The sequence below is a fragment of the Meriones unguiculatus genome, chromosome 12 (assembly GCF_030254825.1).
Source record: "Meriones unguiculatus strain TT.TT164.6M chromosome 12, Bangor_MerUng_6.1, whole genome shotgun sequence".
Taxonomy (NCBI): Eukaryota; Metazoa; Chordata; class Mammalia; order Rodentia; family Muridae; genus Meriones; species Meriones unguiculatus.
Window position 1 is genome coordinate 74159895 of NC_083360.1, and position 14574 is coordinate 74174468.

The following is a 14574-nucleotide window of genomic DNA, read 5'->3' on the forward strand; positions in this document are numbered from 1 at the left end:
CTGGAGGAAGAGAGAACAGAGACCAGCTCTGTGGATCCAGGCCAGCTTCAGCGATACTCAGATGTTCTGCTTCTGTGTTCATACTGTGGACTCCGAGTTCCAGACCAGTCAATTGGAAGGTTCTATTGCTGAAGAGGGCAGGGGTTAGGATGAGGGGGAAGAGGATGGACACTTAAAATTCTTTTATTGCTTGGTTTTGTTTTTTTGAGACAGGGTTTCACTGTGTAGCCCTGGCTGTACTGGAACTCTCTTTGTAGATCAGCCCGTCCTTGAACTCACAGAGATCCAGCTACCTCTGCCTCCCAAGTGCTGGGATTAATGATGTGTGCCACTGCCACCCAGCTGGCACTTACAATTCTATTTCCCTGAGAGATACAGACACAGAATCTCACAGAGAAAGGACGCTAACTCGGATTGGACATTTGTGTCTTTCATAGGGAGAGAACTGCCAGTCACTGTACAAATCCATTTCTGTTCATTTCCATTTAGAAAGCCTTGAGCTGAGCACGCACATGCTGGGAACTGAGACTTGAATTCCCAAGTCTCTGTCCTCCAGGAACCCAATCTAGAAGTTGGTTCAGAGACACACTGCTCCTGAGAGAGGTGTACTGACACACCCTTGAGCCTGCCACATGGGCAACTCTGCCAACCTGGGGCTCAGGGTAGTCTCCCAAGAGAGGGGTGTAGGCCCTGGACTACCCCACTCCACAGCAGGCTTGCAGAGTAGCTTGGGAGGGCCTCTCTCCCTGTCACACTGGCCACACTCCCTGCAGTCCTGTCCTTGCTTGTTTAGCTGTCTTGTCTCCCAGGCTAGGAGTTACAATGGGTAGGGGTCTGGTCTGCTCACCTCTCCTGACCCAGCACTCCAGTCATGAGGAAGGAGAGGCAAGAAAGAAAGAGAAGGAAGAGAAAGATACAGTCAGAAGGAGCAGCACCTTCAGAGGCCAGAGGCAGGGTCATGGAGTTTTAAGTGTTGACTCAGTTCTAAGTGCTGGTCTAAGAAGACCTAGATCAGGCAGTTAACTGGCTGGTTGACCTTCGTGGGTCTTCCTTGCAGCTCTGGTAAGTATTTTACTTACCTATTGGTAAGTAAAACCATATGACTTTATTGCATATACACACACTCTGGAACTCTCTCCCTCCTTCCCTCCCTTCCTTCCTCCCTCTCTCTCTCCCTCCCAGATAAGGTTTCTTTTTTTTTTTTTTTTTTTTGTGATAAAACATTTTGACCAAAAGCAACTCAGGGAGGAAAGGGTTTATTTCATCGTGGAGTACCACATCACACACATCACTGAGGGAACTCAGGCCAGGAACCTGAAGGCAGGAGCTGATGCAGAGACCATGGAAGAGTGCTGTGTACCAGCTTGCTTCCCATGGCTTGTTGAGCCTGCTTTCTTACATACCGGAGAACCACCTGCTCAGGGGTGGTACCACCAACGAAGGGCTGAGCCTTCCGACTTTAATCACTAATTAATAAAATGCACTACGGGCTTGCCTGCTGATAAATCTCAGGGAAGCAGTTTTTTAATTGAAAGGCCCTCTCACCAAATGACCCTTGAGCTCACAGAGATCCACCTTGTCTCAAGTTGTCATAAAACTATGTCATTTCTTCACTTTTTTCTCCTTCCTTCCTCTCTCTTTCCAATTTTTGAGGCAGGGTCTGTATTTATAGCCCAGGCTGGCCTTAGACTTTCAGCCATCCTGTTGCTAGCTCCTAAACTAAGTGCTAGGATCATACATGCATTCCACTGCACATCTCTCAGAGTGTCCCCTATTTTAATGTCTAATAAATGTTTGGGGAACAAAGGAACAAGTTGTGGAGATGCACTGTCTTCTCCTTTACAGCTGAGGAGGGGGCTGGAGACTTATATGAAAAGCATCGTTTCATCCACGTGGCCTCTGAGCAGGGTTCCAGCTCTCCACCTGGAGACTCACAGACATTGCTGGTCTGCTGGTAGCCGCCAAGTAGGAGTGGATGGCCACCAGGTCAGTTTGCTCTAACCAAGGGTTCCTTTAACAATGAGACTCCTACCCGCTGAGTTAATTTGCCAGTTAAAATCACCACTAGCCTGCAAATCTCATGGCTTCCTTGTTTTTAATTGCTGAGTAGTATTCCATTGTGTAAAAGTACCACAATTTCTGTATCCATTCCTCCATTGATGGACATCTGGGTTGTTTCTAGGTTCTGGCTATTACGAATAAAGCTGCTATGTGGTTGAACAAATGTCCTTGTTGTGTATTTGAGCATCTTTTGGATATATACCCAAGAGTGATATAGCTGGATCTTGAGGAAGCACTATTCCTAATTGTCTGAGAAAGAGCTAGATTGATTTCCAAAGTGGTTGTACAAGTTTACATTCCCACCAGCAGTGGAGGAGGGTTCCCCTTTCTCCACAACCTCTCCAGCATGTGTTGTAACTTGAGTTTTTGGTCTTAGCCATTCTGATGGGTGTAAGGTGAAATCTCAGGGTCGTTTTGATTTGCATTTTCCTGATGACTAAGGACGCTGAGCATTTCTTTAAATGTTTCTCTGCCATTCTGTGCAGGGAATCATATGAAAGAAGGGGGAGTTAGTATGACCTGGAGAGGACAGGAGCTCCACAAGGACTAAATATATCTGGGCACAGAGGTCTTTTCTGAGACTGCTTCTCCATCCAAGGACCATGCATAGATCTAACCTAGAACCCCTGCTCAGACGTAGCCCATGGCAGTTCAGCATCCAAGTGGGTACCCTAGTAAGGGGAACATGGACTATTCCTGACATGAACTCAGTGGCAGGCTCTTTGACCTCCCCACCCCAAGGGAGGAGCAGCCTTGCTAGGCCACAGAGGAGGACATTGCATCCAGTCCTGAAGAGACCTGATAAGCCAGGGTCAGATGGAAGGGGCGAAGGACCTCTCCTATCAGTGGACTTAGAGAGGGGCAGAAAGGAGATGAGGGAGGGAAGGTGGGATTGGGAGGGAATGAGGGAGGGGGCTACAGCTGGGATACAAAGTGAATAAACTAACTAATATAAAAAATAAAAATTTAATTAAAAAAAAAACACCACTAACCTATCTTCTGAATGACTCCAGTTTCTGTTCCTAACTCCTTCACATATGTCTGTGTGGTCGTGGGCAAGCAGTGTACCCTCTTTAGACGGAGGGGTATGACTGTAGTCTGTTGTGACATCCTAAAGGAAGTTCCTGTGGGAAGTGGCTGATGCCTCTGTTCACTCAGCCTTCCCTCTCTTCAGTTTTGAAGCTAGAGCATCCTTCCCAGGACAGGGGCTTAGGCGGGGCCCTTGTTTTCCTCGGGCATATTTGGATGCAGAAGGATGGGTGATAAAGAGCTTCAGCGCTTTTCTTCACTCTCAGTATTTGGCCATTACTGGGAAAAACCAAAAATGCAGGAGATAACCCCCAAACAATAACGTGGCTGGTTTGAAAGTCACCAGCTAAGGTCTTTGTAGGGAGGAAGCCATGCTTTTCCTGATGGCATGGAACATATAAAGACCAGCAGGAACTCAAGTAGGTTAGAGGACGAAACCTCAGACTTTCCTCTTCCTGTCAGGTCATAGCAGGTCAGGGCAGGTCACAGAAGGTCAGGGCAGGTCAGGACAGGGAAGAGGTTAGGGATGTGGATTAAGAAGCCAGATACCTCTGGGTTCCTCACTCTGCTACCTACTTATCTGGATGACACTAATCAGGTCATGAATGACTGCTAGTTTCCTAATTTATAAAATATAAATTATAATACTACTTTCTGTATCAATAATCTAAATGAAGTGCAAATACAAGTAGAGATGACAGTCTACTGCCTGGGAAGTGGGCACTGGGTCCTCTTACTCAGCCTCGAGCTATCTACTCCAAGGTCTGGTCAGTTCTACTTTCATCTTGTACAGTGCTTCCATCTTAACTGCGCAGTTGCCAATGCCGAGGTATTTCTAGACATTGGCTATGAAAGGATGCCTAGGACCCAATCCTTGCCTTAACAAATTCAGAGTCTCAGGTTCCCCAAGTTCTTCTTGACTTTTTCACCCACACACTAATAACAGTGGTGGTGGTTGTGCTTATGATGATGATGATGAAGACGAAGATGATGCTGAACAGCTTGTGCAATTTACTGGGCAACAAGTGTGTGTTGGCTCAGTGCTGGCTGCTACCTGGCCTCAGTGGCCTGTATCCATAACAACCCCTTAGGATAACGTGCTCATAGTCCCAGTGATGGGAAAAAGAAACTGGGGGAACAAGAGCAGGTTTTGCAGCTGAGAAGGGAGAGAGCTGAGATTCCAACCTTGCTCCTTCAGATTCTAGGGAAGGTCCGTCTTTTCCAGGCAGCTCCCATCCAGCTCAATGTTTTGTAGGTAGGCTGGCCTTTTCGAAGGATAAAGATCACATTCAGTCCTCCCTCTCCCTCCCCGCTCCCAGCCCCCAGAGGAAAGGACCTTTATTTTATGATAAGATTTGTTTCCAAATGAGGACACCGAGAGGAAAACTGGTAAAGTAACTTGCTACCTGCAGCTTTGCAGACAGGAGCTATGGAGACATCATTCCTAAGTGGCAGCTCAGAGGCTGCTGGGTGGCAAGGAGCCTTCTGCAGAGGCGAGAAATATGTGCAAACAAAACCGACAGCTTTCTTTCTGCTCCCCAAAGTTGCTAAAAATGCCTGCGGGTTTGCATACAAGCAGACGCTGTGCTGTGCTGACAATACTGGGCGGCTTCCTCTTCTTGGCTCCAGCAAGAAAAGACCTGGAAGGTATTTCTCACGTCTTTGTTGAACATATACACATCAGACAGGGGAGGAGTTCCAAGGTAGTCCCAGGGTTCGGATTTCTGCCAAGTCTCCCTTTGCTTGTTAAGGAAGAAAGAAAGAAAGAAAGAAAGAAAGAAAGAAAGGAAGGAAGGAAGGAAGGAAGGAAGGAAGGAAGGAAGGAAGGAAGGAAGGAAGGAAGGAAGGAAGGAAGGAGAAAAGAAGGAAGGAAGGAAAGAAGGAAAGAAGGAAAGGAAGGAAAAAAAGAAAGACACATCTTGGGCAAGCCCACCATCACTTGCTATACCTGGTACTGTGGGAAACACATTCTTGCACCTGGAAATGTGGTGATGCATGGAACTTTCTGGAAGAGCTAGTCGGGAAAAGTTCCATTTTCAAAACCATCGCCAGACATACTCCAACACACTTCAGACGGGGACCCTCTCTATAGCTCATGTCACCATTTTCTCATAATCACTCCCTGCTGTACAATTTCTCCCATTCTTACTTGACCTGCTGTGGTGCTAGGCAAAACCCCAGGCCTGATCACGGTGACCTCCTTCTCTGCTGCTGTGTCTGCAGAGATGACTGTGGCCCGAAAAACCTTCCAGACACACCGTGTTCTGCCTGGTAATTCGCTGTTTTTCCTCCTTCATTTGTTCTCCTATTCTTACCTGGCTCAGACCTTCTCCTCCACCTTGTATTCCTCAGTATTTCCTTCCCCACTGTCATTTGCAGTTCAAGAACTTGCTTCTCACCTGTGTCAGAAGAGAAATTACACATGCTCACGCTACCACCTACCACAATGGAGCCCTAAGAAGGGCTAGAGATAGTCTCCCAGCAAGCAGCAGGAGAAACGCCTTTACATTTTGGAGTGTGAGGGAGTCCCCTTTGCTGATTCAGGGAGTATGGTGGCTAAGGCTGGTGATGGAGATATTCCTGAGCATCTGAAGGAGCTGGAGGGCTTGGGACAATCTGGAAGGGACTGTGGAAAGGAAAACACTGTTGATACAAAAAATAAAAAACAGAAAATAAAGCTCCATAACTCTCACAACTCAAAGGGAATGAGGGAAAGTTTATTCTCGAGCCAAATTTGAGTGGCCATGGCCCAGAAACACTGTACTAATGTGCTGGCTAGTTCTGTGTCAGCTTGACACCAAGTAGAGTTAGCTAAAAGGAGAAAACCTCAACTGAGAAAAATGCCTCCACAAGATCAGGCTGTAAAGAAGCATGTTGCGCATTTTCTTAATTAGTGATTGATGGGGGAGTGCCCAGACTATTGTGGGTAATGCCATGCCCAGGCTGGTGGTCCTGGATTCTATAACAAAACAGGCTGAGCAAGCCATGAAAGCAAGCCAGTAATCAGCACTCCTCCATGGCCTCTGTCTGTATCAGCTCTTGCCTCCAGTTTCCTGCCCTGTTTGAAGTCGTGTCCTGATTTCCTTCACTGATGGACTACGATGTGGAAGTGTAAGCCATACATACCCTTTCCTCTGCATCTTGCTTTTTGGTCATGGTGTTTCAGTCCAGCATTAGAAGCCCTTACCAAGACACTTCCCTTCCCTTGTGTGTGTCTGATAGTACTTGTAAGAGGTTGGAAGGTTCCACCCACCACCCTGCGGGCCCCAAGACATAGCACACCCGCCAAGAGGCAACTTTTTCTCCTTCACCTCCAACAGAGTAAGACAAAGCCCACAGAAATCCATTCAGTGTGAGGCAGGCAGTGACAGACCCTTCCAGTCACCCTGCTGCATAGAGCTCAGGCTCAAGAAAGGGCAGGAGGGGGCAGATGACGAAAATGACAGGGTATCACAATTGGAGAAAGATAGACCAGAGAAAGCTGTGGGGTAGGGTGTACGATTAAAGGGGTTGGGGTGGAGATCAGGAAGGATGAGGCTGAGAAGGTGGCTCGGAGGTGAGACTTGAGGGGAGCTGAGGAGCCTGTGGTTTGTCTCTGAGGGGAGAAAGCACAGAATTCTTAGAAGCATGATGAAGTGTAAGTTGGGGGCAGTAGGTAAATACAGGTCTGTGAGGTGAAAGGAAGGGGAGATAGGCCACACGAGGCCTTCCTGGTCATTGTGGTGGCTCTAGATTTGATTATGCCAACAGTGAAGGCAACAATGGTGGGGTATTTTTGAACAGAGGCCTTGAGCTGATTCACGTATTAACAAGGACTTTTCTGGGGACTGAGGTGAGAAGACAGCAAAGGGGGACAAAAATGACAGCAGTCCGGGAGAGAAGCGGTAGCGCTCAGGCTTGGGTGGCAGGCACAGTGAGACATCCAGTTCTGAAGGGAAAACAAGAGGTGCTGGCTGAGCAGCTGGAAGGGTGATGTGGAGAAGATGGGGAAGCCACAAATGCAATTCGGGAGGTAGGGTAGAGGCACAACCAGGGGGAATGAAGGGGTTTGGAGGGAGGACACATACCCACCAGTTTAAGGAGCAAAGAGACAGGGTGGGAACTGCAGGGGAGAGTGAGCCTGACAGAGTGTGTCCATGTTTACAGGGAAGAAGTAACAGTATGTTTATAACGTCGTAGAAGCAATCGCATCCCAGAGACAGGCAGTAGTGACGAGGGTATGAACGGAGAGGGCTGCTGGAGCAATAGCCCTAGAGAGATGAGAGGTGTCGCACAGACAGATCTGCTTTTTGGTAGAGGACAGGTGTTTGCTGGGTACAGTATACTGATTTGGTTTTGGTAAACTTGACACAAGCTGGAGTCATCTAGGAATAGGGAATGTTAACTGGGAGGAAAAATACCTGTGGCAGATTGGCCCGTAGACGCACCTGGGAGCATTGTCTTCATGCATGATTGATGTGGGAGAGCCCAGCTTACTGAACAATCTGAAAAAGCCACGTGCAGCAGGCCAGTGAACAGTATTCCTCCGTGGCCTCCACTTCACTTCCTGCCTCCATGTTCCCGCCTTGAGGTCTAGCCTTGGCTTCTCTCCATGATGGAAAAGTAAGCCTTCAAATAAGCCCTTTTCTCCCCAGGTGGATTTGGATCATGTTTTCTTACAGCCGTTGAATGCAAACTAGGAGACACAGGGCTCATCCACAATAATGGGAGAGACTAGAGCAGAGTGGCAGGGAGCCAGGAGGGGCCCCACCACAGTGAGCAGTGTGTGCCAGGCTCCACTCATCTGCTACCTGCAAATAGTCACGGACACCCTGGACAGGAGGCACTCAACTGTGCTTGTTCTACATTTAGTGTACTGAGACAGTGATGTTAAGCTGTTTGCTCCAAACAGATACCTTGACTGATGACCACCACGCTAGTAGGTGCACAAGTAGAGGGATGGCAGGGGAGCGAGCAAGTTTGAAAGAGATTTTTTCGTTTTCTGGTATGGACCCACTGATTTCTCTATCCAAGATACCTGCTCATCTGCACAGTGCTTTCTAGTTGCCATTTACTGAGCAGGAGCCTGAGTCGGCAGAGGCTGCTAGCGAGTCTCCATTCTCGGCTTTGGTGCAGTCTAGAAAGCTGACTATACCTCTACCAAACACCTTCCACCAATTCCTACTGGGAACTGACAGCTCCTTTCTTTCCTTCTAGAGACGTACTTGTGTTTTAACCATATGGAGGGCCATGAGGAATGGTGAAAAAAACTGAGGCAGCCATATATCTTGTTCCAATGCCAGCCAGCTAAGAGACTGTGGCTTTTCAGTCACTTTCATCCTCTGTACTAGGAAAGGCTAGGGGCAATACCTCATTTCATGGGCTTAAACATTCTACCAGCATGTACTTCTTGAGTACCTTTGCATTCAGGAAGTCTCAAAATGTTAGGGATGTGAGGGCGGGGCACAGAGATTATAGTTGATGGGAGGATGATCAGCCATGACATGAGCTTTGATGGAACATTCTAAGCTGTTTGGGGTAGGATTGGGGGGGGGGCTTTTCTGAGAAACAGTCAGCTATTTATTTATTTATTTATTTATTTATTTATTTATCTCTTTATTTATTTCACAGTCTAGTTGAGGTTTCGCCTCCAAAACAGAAACCGTCTTCATTGTCCATTCAGTTGTTTATTCAGCCTTCCTAAAAAAAAATGAAATAAATAAACAGCTACCCACCATGTTTCCTCTGGAGCAGTAGCTCAAGTTCCCCAACAAGGGAATAAAATGGAGCCAACAGCAAGATGGGACCAAGAACGAAGTGATTCACTCGCTAAATTCGAGAGACTCTGCTTTGCACAGTTGTGAGCCAGGTACAGAAACGTAGCCGCATTAAGACAAAAAAGGTGGTGCGCCCTTTCATCGGTGAATTCTCTGGGGTCTCGAGGGACTCGAGTGAGAAAAGGTGAGACTCACTTGGGGTGGGAACATGGGGTTGGATGGAGGTGGAACTTCACAGGAGTACGTGACCTGAGGGCACTTCAGGAAACCGCTGTAGCCTTTGTTTCCTCACGACTCACACGAAACTGGAGCGTTTCTGAGCGTTGCGCCATATTGAGCTAAGCACCACAGCGTGTGCTCCCTCTTACTGACTGCTCAAAACCTTGCGAGGTTGGTTCTGTGTCTCCGTTTGAACCACACAGTAGCTGGAGCGCAGATGAGAAGTGCAGTAGCTGAAGCACCGCAGAGGGCTCTCCCTTGTTCTCAGAGAGCTGAGGTCTCAAAGATAAGCTAGAGTCAGCAAATGGAGCGGCATTTCTCCACACCATGCCCACCGCTCCTCTCCCTCATCAGATAGCATTTACCTTGACCTCATTAACCACATTTACTCATGTCTGTGTTCTAGCATCAATTTACATAGAAATATTTCTCCTGATCAGGATTTCTGTTTGTTTGTTTGTTTGTTTGTTTGCTTGTTTCTCTCAACTTGTCAAAGAACTAATCAAAACTAATCAAAACAAATGGCATAGTGAGTGGAGATCATGTCTCTGCTGAATGTGTGCCCATGCCCCATAATTCAGTATCACCAAGACCAAGCAGCCATTAGTCCTGATGCCATCAAGAAAGCCATAGCCTAGACCCTGAAGCCTGGACAAAATTGAATATGTGCGTGGTATCTGTGGCCAGAGGACCCATACTTGGATCTGGGCTCTACCACTAACTGGTGACTGACAAAGTTAGCCCCAAACTCATGACCTCTAGTTTCTCAACCATACAAGGGGATTTAAAACCTGTGTGTGTGTGTGTGTGTGTGTGTGTGGCCAAGAGAGGGATTGTGGCCTTTAGAGCCTTTTGGCCTGAAAAATCCAAGGTTTCTTTTTCTTATCTTGTTCTCCACATCACCAATGGCAATGGTATCCTTTTTTTTTTTTTTTTTTTTTTTTGGTAAAATTGACTTATTTCCTGAGTTCCTAGAAAGAATAAAATGAAATCAGTCCAGAGTTGAGAGGCACAGAAGCCTGATAAGTCTTGATTGTCTAATAAAAACAATACAAATGGCAATTTTTGGTTTCTTGACAAAGTGAAACAGAATCTAGAGATTCTGTTAGAGATACAGTGGAAGGGTACAGGAAGTCTTCTGTGTTACCCCAGCTTGCCTCCTGTCTGAAAGTTTTCTTTGAAGTTCTTGGGAACTCTTTCTCCCCTTCCTCTTTCTGTCTTTCTCTTCCTTCTTTCCAACAGACTTTAGATATCATGATACAGAAACAACCAGTATTGTCCAGTACTTCGAAATAAGCATCATTTTGGTTCACAATTTCAGAGGTTTTTGTCTACGGTTTTAGGCCATGGTGAGGCAGCATGTCATGGTGGTAAAATCAGGCACACTTCTGGCAACTAGAAAGCAAAGGGAGAGGGAGGGGCAGTGAACAAGACATACCCTCAAAGGCATGTCTCTAGAGACCTATTTCCTCCAACTGGCCCCAACTTCTTAACATATTACCCCCAAATAATGCTAGAAAAGTATCAGTTCATTGTAGGATATATCCATTTGTGAAGGCAGGACCCTCTACATACAATCACTCCCCAGGAGACCTGCCTCTGAGCACTGCTTACATTATGACTGGATTTGGGGATAACACTTATATTTAAACCACCATAGACCCAACCCCATTATCTTCTCCCTTTACAAACTACCTCTTGGCAAGTGGCCTAGGTCTTGGCTGAGTCAAAGGGGCCAGGACCTAATGCTGAAGGAAATCTATATCTCATCATTCTTAAGACTTACTTATTACCCAGACTTATTCCTCAGTTGAATTATAGGTAAGTCAAGGGTAGCTAGTGCATTTCCATCAGGAGATACCTCAAAGGTGGAAATCCTAGACTGGCTATGATCATCTCTTAGGCAGGATGATGACTGAACCATCTAAACTGTGCGGGGAGTCTTAAGGGTGTGTTGCATGAAGAGACTTATCTGCACTGCACTTTTAACAGAAAGTGTTCCAGGACTGGCGGGTCCACCCCAATGCAATCACAAGCCCATCTTCCAGCTTACTAGATGTCATATTTTGCTGGTATGAACCTGTGGTACCTTGCTGTCCTTGTCTATTAATGGACATCCTAACATAACCCATTCTGTAGGTCACTGTAGAGATTGCATGAGGGACACTAACATCTCACCTACCACTTAGAGTACTACCTTTCATTTCCTCCCCACTTGAGGAATGAATCATACACACGAGGAATCTTCCAAGGACTCTTGCTCCGGGCTGTTTTCTGAAGCGGCATTTCCATAAAAGGAACTTGATAGAGTAGGTTCAGGGATGAGTAAAGTAACAGCAGGGTAGAGGGCCCCAGTGCACACACTTCCTCCAATATTGTACTTATTAATTTGTAGCTGCCAAACACCTAGGTGCTAAAAATCCACAATGGTTAACAGGTGCAAATTGGCCCTACCTACCACTATGGAAATAAGTCCTGTGGTTCCTCTGAAAACTACAACTAGAACTACCTTATGACTCAGCTAGACCACTGCTGTGTATGTGTCTGAAGGAATCCAAGGTCAGGTACCTGAACAGCTCTCAATAGCCAAGTTAGAGTCAGCTATGTGTCCACCAATAGATGAATGGAAAAAGAAAATGAAGCACATATGCACAGTGGAGTTTTATTCATTCATAAAGATTAACTCATTCACTATTTCATTTGTTCAAGTTAATTCATTTGCTGGAAAATTGATGTGGCTGGAGATCATATTAAGTGAAATAAGTTGGATGTAAAAAGACAGATATCACGTATTTTCTTTACTTGTGGAATTCAGATTTTTTAAGGAAAATAAATAATTACACATACACACACACATACACACACACACACAATATGGCACAAAGGAGAGGGTAGAATTTAATAAATAATATAAAAAACTTACCTGAAATTCAGGTTTTTGCAGTGGTCTACTCTTTGGCAACCGTCTACTCTCACCCTGTGACAATGCTCTCCTCCATAATAATCCCTTAGGCAAATGTCCAATCTCATCTTTGCAAGTATGTCCTATTGCTGTGAAAAAAAAAAAAAAAAACACTGACCAAAAGCAACCTGGTGATGAAAGGGTTTATTTGGCTCACACTTCCATATCAGAGTCCATCATCGAACATAGTCTGGACAGGAGCTCAAGGCAGGAACCTGGAGGCAAAAATTAAAGAAAAGGCCATAGAAGAACGCTGCTTACTGCCTTGCTCCAGGCTTACATTCAGTTACCATTCTTAACCAGTGCTGACTCACCTACTCACGATAGGGCTGCCCCCCTGCCTCATGTCAGTTAGCAATTAAAAGAAAGCCTTGTGAACATAGCTACAAGCCTAGATGATTGGGGCGATTCTCCAGTGGAGGTTCTGTCTTCCAAGGTGACTCTAAGTTGGTGTCAAGTTGACAGCTGAAGCTAACTGTGACAGAGTGCCTCAATTATCCTGAGCTTCATCCTGCTGGTTTTACCTGAATTCATTTGATAGAGACTACAAGGATCTGGGAGCTTAGAGGAAACCAGAACATGACTCAGTGACAGGAAGCTCAGTGTATGAACATGGTTGTCACTGGCAATGGTAGGCTTCACACTTGGTCTTGTTCATGACAGGTCCCAGGGGTTAGTCTTGTGGTCAGTATCCACACAGGAGGCAAAGGTTAGATCTACTTCAGTCACTTCCCAAATAACTGTCTTCGTCTTTCTCTGAGCACCCTGTCCACACACCAAAGGGTCTTTGGCTGCTGATGGCCTCCAGATGGTTTGTTCCCTCAGGTGGCAGGTGGCTGGTGGCTGGTGGCCTAGGCTGTGCACTTCTTTTGTTCTCTTTCATGCTGCTCTGAAACATCTCAGAGAAAATCACCCACTGCTCCCTCAGTGATCATGGCTTCTCTATGCAGGACAGTTGACAGGACTCTGCTGGGTGGCTCCATAGGCCACTGAGGTGAGGCTGACAACCCTGCTCTACCAGAGAGAAAGCTGAAGCTCGTATTTGTTTCTCCGCTTGCTCCAGACACACCCTGCCCCAGCTGTTTTAAGGCCACTTTGTCTAATTATTAGACCCTAATACTTCTGCTCTCAAATAATGGCTCATGTCTCCTCCTGGGGCTCAACTATGCTCCTCTTTCTCCCACCTTTTCTCTTGAGGCCCCTCTTTCTGCTAAAAATTCCCATTGCTTCCTCCTGACACCAGAGCCTTTCTGAGCACCTTGCCTGCCTCCTGGGTGCAATCCCATCCCTGGGGTGTCCTTTTGGGTACCCAGTGGGGTATGCATTAGAAAGTACTCACAAACTACATCCCTGTTTCTTGAAAGAACAATATGGAATGAAGAACTGGTCGTTTGTTGGGCTGTGTTGGCCAAAGGCTTCTTCGTTTTTATCTCACCAAATCTTCCTATGAGGGAGTAACCACAGTTATCCTAATTCACTGAGACTCAGGAACATCACCAGGAAATGGCAAAATGGGGTCCCCAGCTTGGGACTTTCCAAGTCCTGTGCCTCATCACAATGTGTCCCCCTGCTCCCTGACCAAGGTCCCTCACCAAAATCTGTGTCCCACATTGTTACAATCCTTCCTGTCATCCATTCTTTATGACTCGCTAAAGTCTTTATTCCTTGGGACCTTTTCATATGCTGATCCTTCTGCCTGGATCACCTTTTCTTTTGTCCTCACCAGACACCTACTTCTATAAGGTCCTCAGTTTGGCCACCGTTATTCTGGGAATTCCTCCTCAGGGAGGTGGCTGCACTTTGGCCCCATTACTGGAGACTTTTCCCTTGTCTTCCCTCTGTGGGCCACAGTGGCTGTCTACATCAGCATCAACAATCCTCTCTACATGCTTTCTAGGTACCTACTGGGTGCTGGGCAGTGAGCTGGGTCCATGGGAAGAATAGTAAATGAGATAGGTATTTCCCAGTCTTCCAAGAAAGCCAGGCTAAGTCCAAACACCATACACTGGAGAACCGAGCCCTGTAGTGAACATTGTAGAGGAACTGTGAGTGCTCCTAGAAAAAGCCCTTCTCCAGGATTCAAGGTGCCAATGGGGCTCTGAGGAGCAAGTGATGATACAAAACTATGGCCGAGTTCATCCAGCTGGGAGAGAATTTAGTGGGAAAGCAATGCCTCAGGACTAAAAGAACAGCCCCTGCAAAGGTCCAGAGGTAAGGAGAGGTAGGGTGTCTAAGGACACCATAGAAGATTAGCATAGCTGGAAAACTGAGTGTTCTGGGCCATGTTGCAAGACAGAGAGGCAACTGTGGCATAAATCATGGTCAGGACTCTTGTCTGTTACACATCTGTGACCACCTGCTCTTGCCCAATGGCCAGCAGACTTGCTTTTGCAGTGAGTAAACACAGACAGACTCTTTCTTCCAAGTATCTGAAATGCTCTCAGCAAACCATTTACTGGCTGTTCAGCATAATCATGCTTTCTATTATTTTACCATCAGACTGGAACCATTGCTTCCTCTTTTAAGGTGGCCTGCTAAGATCTTGGT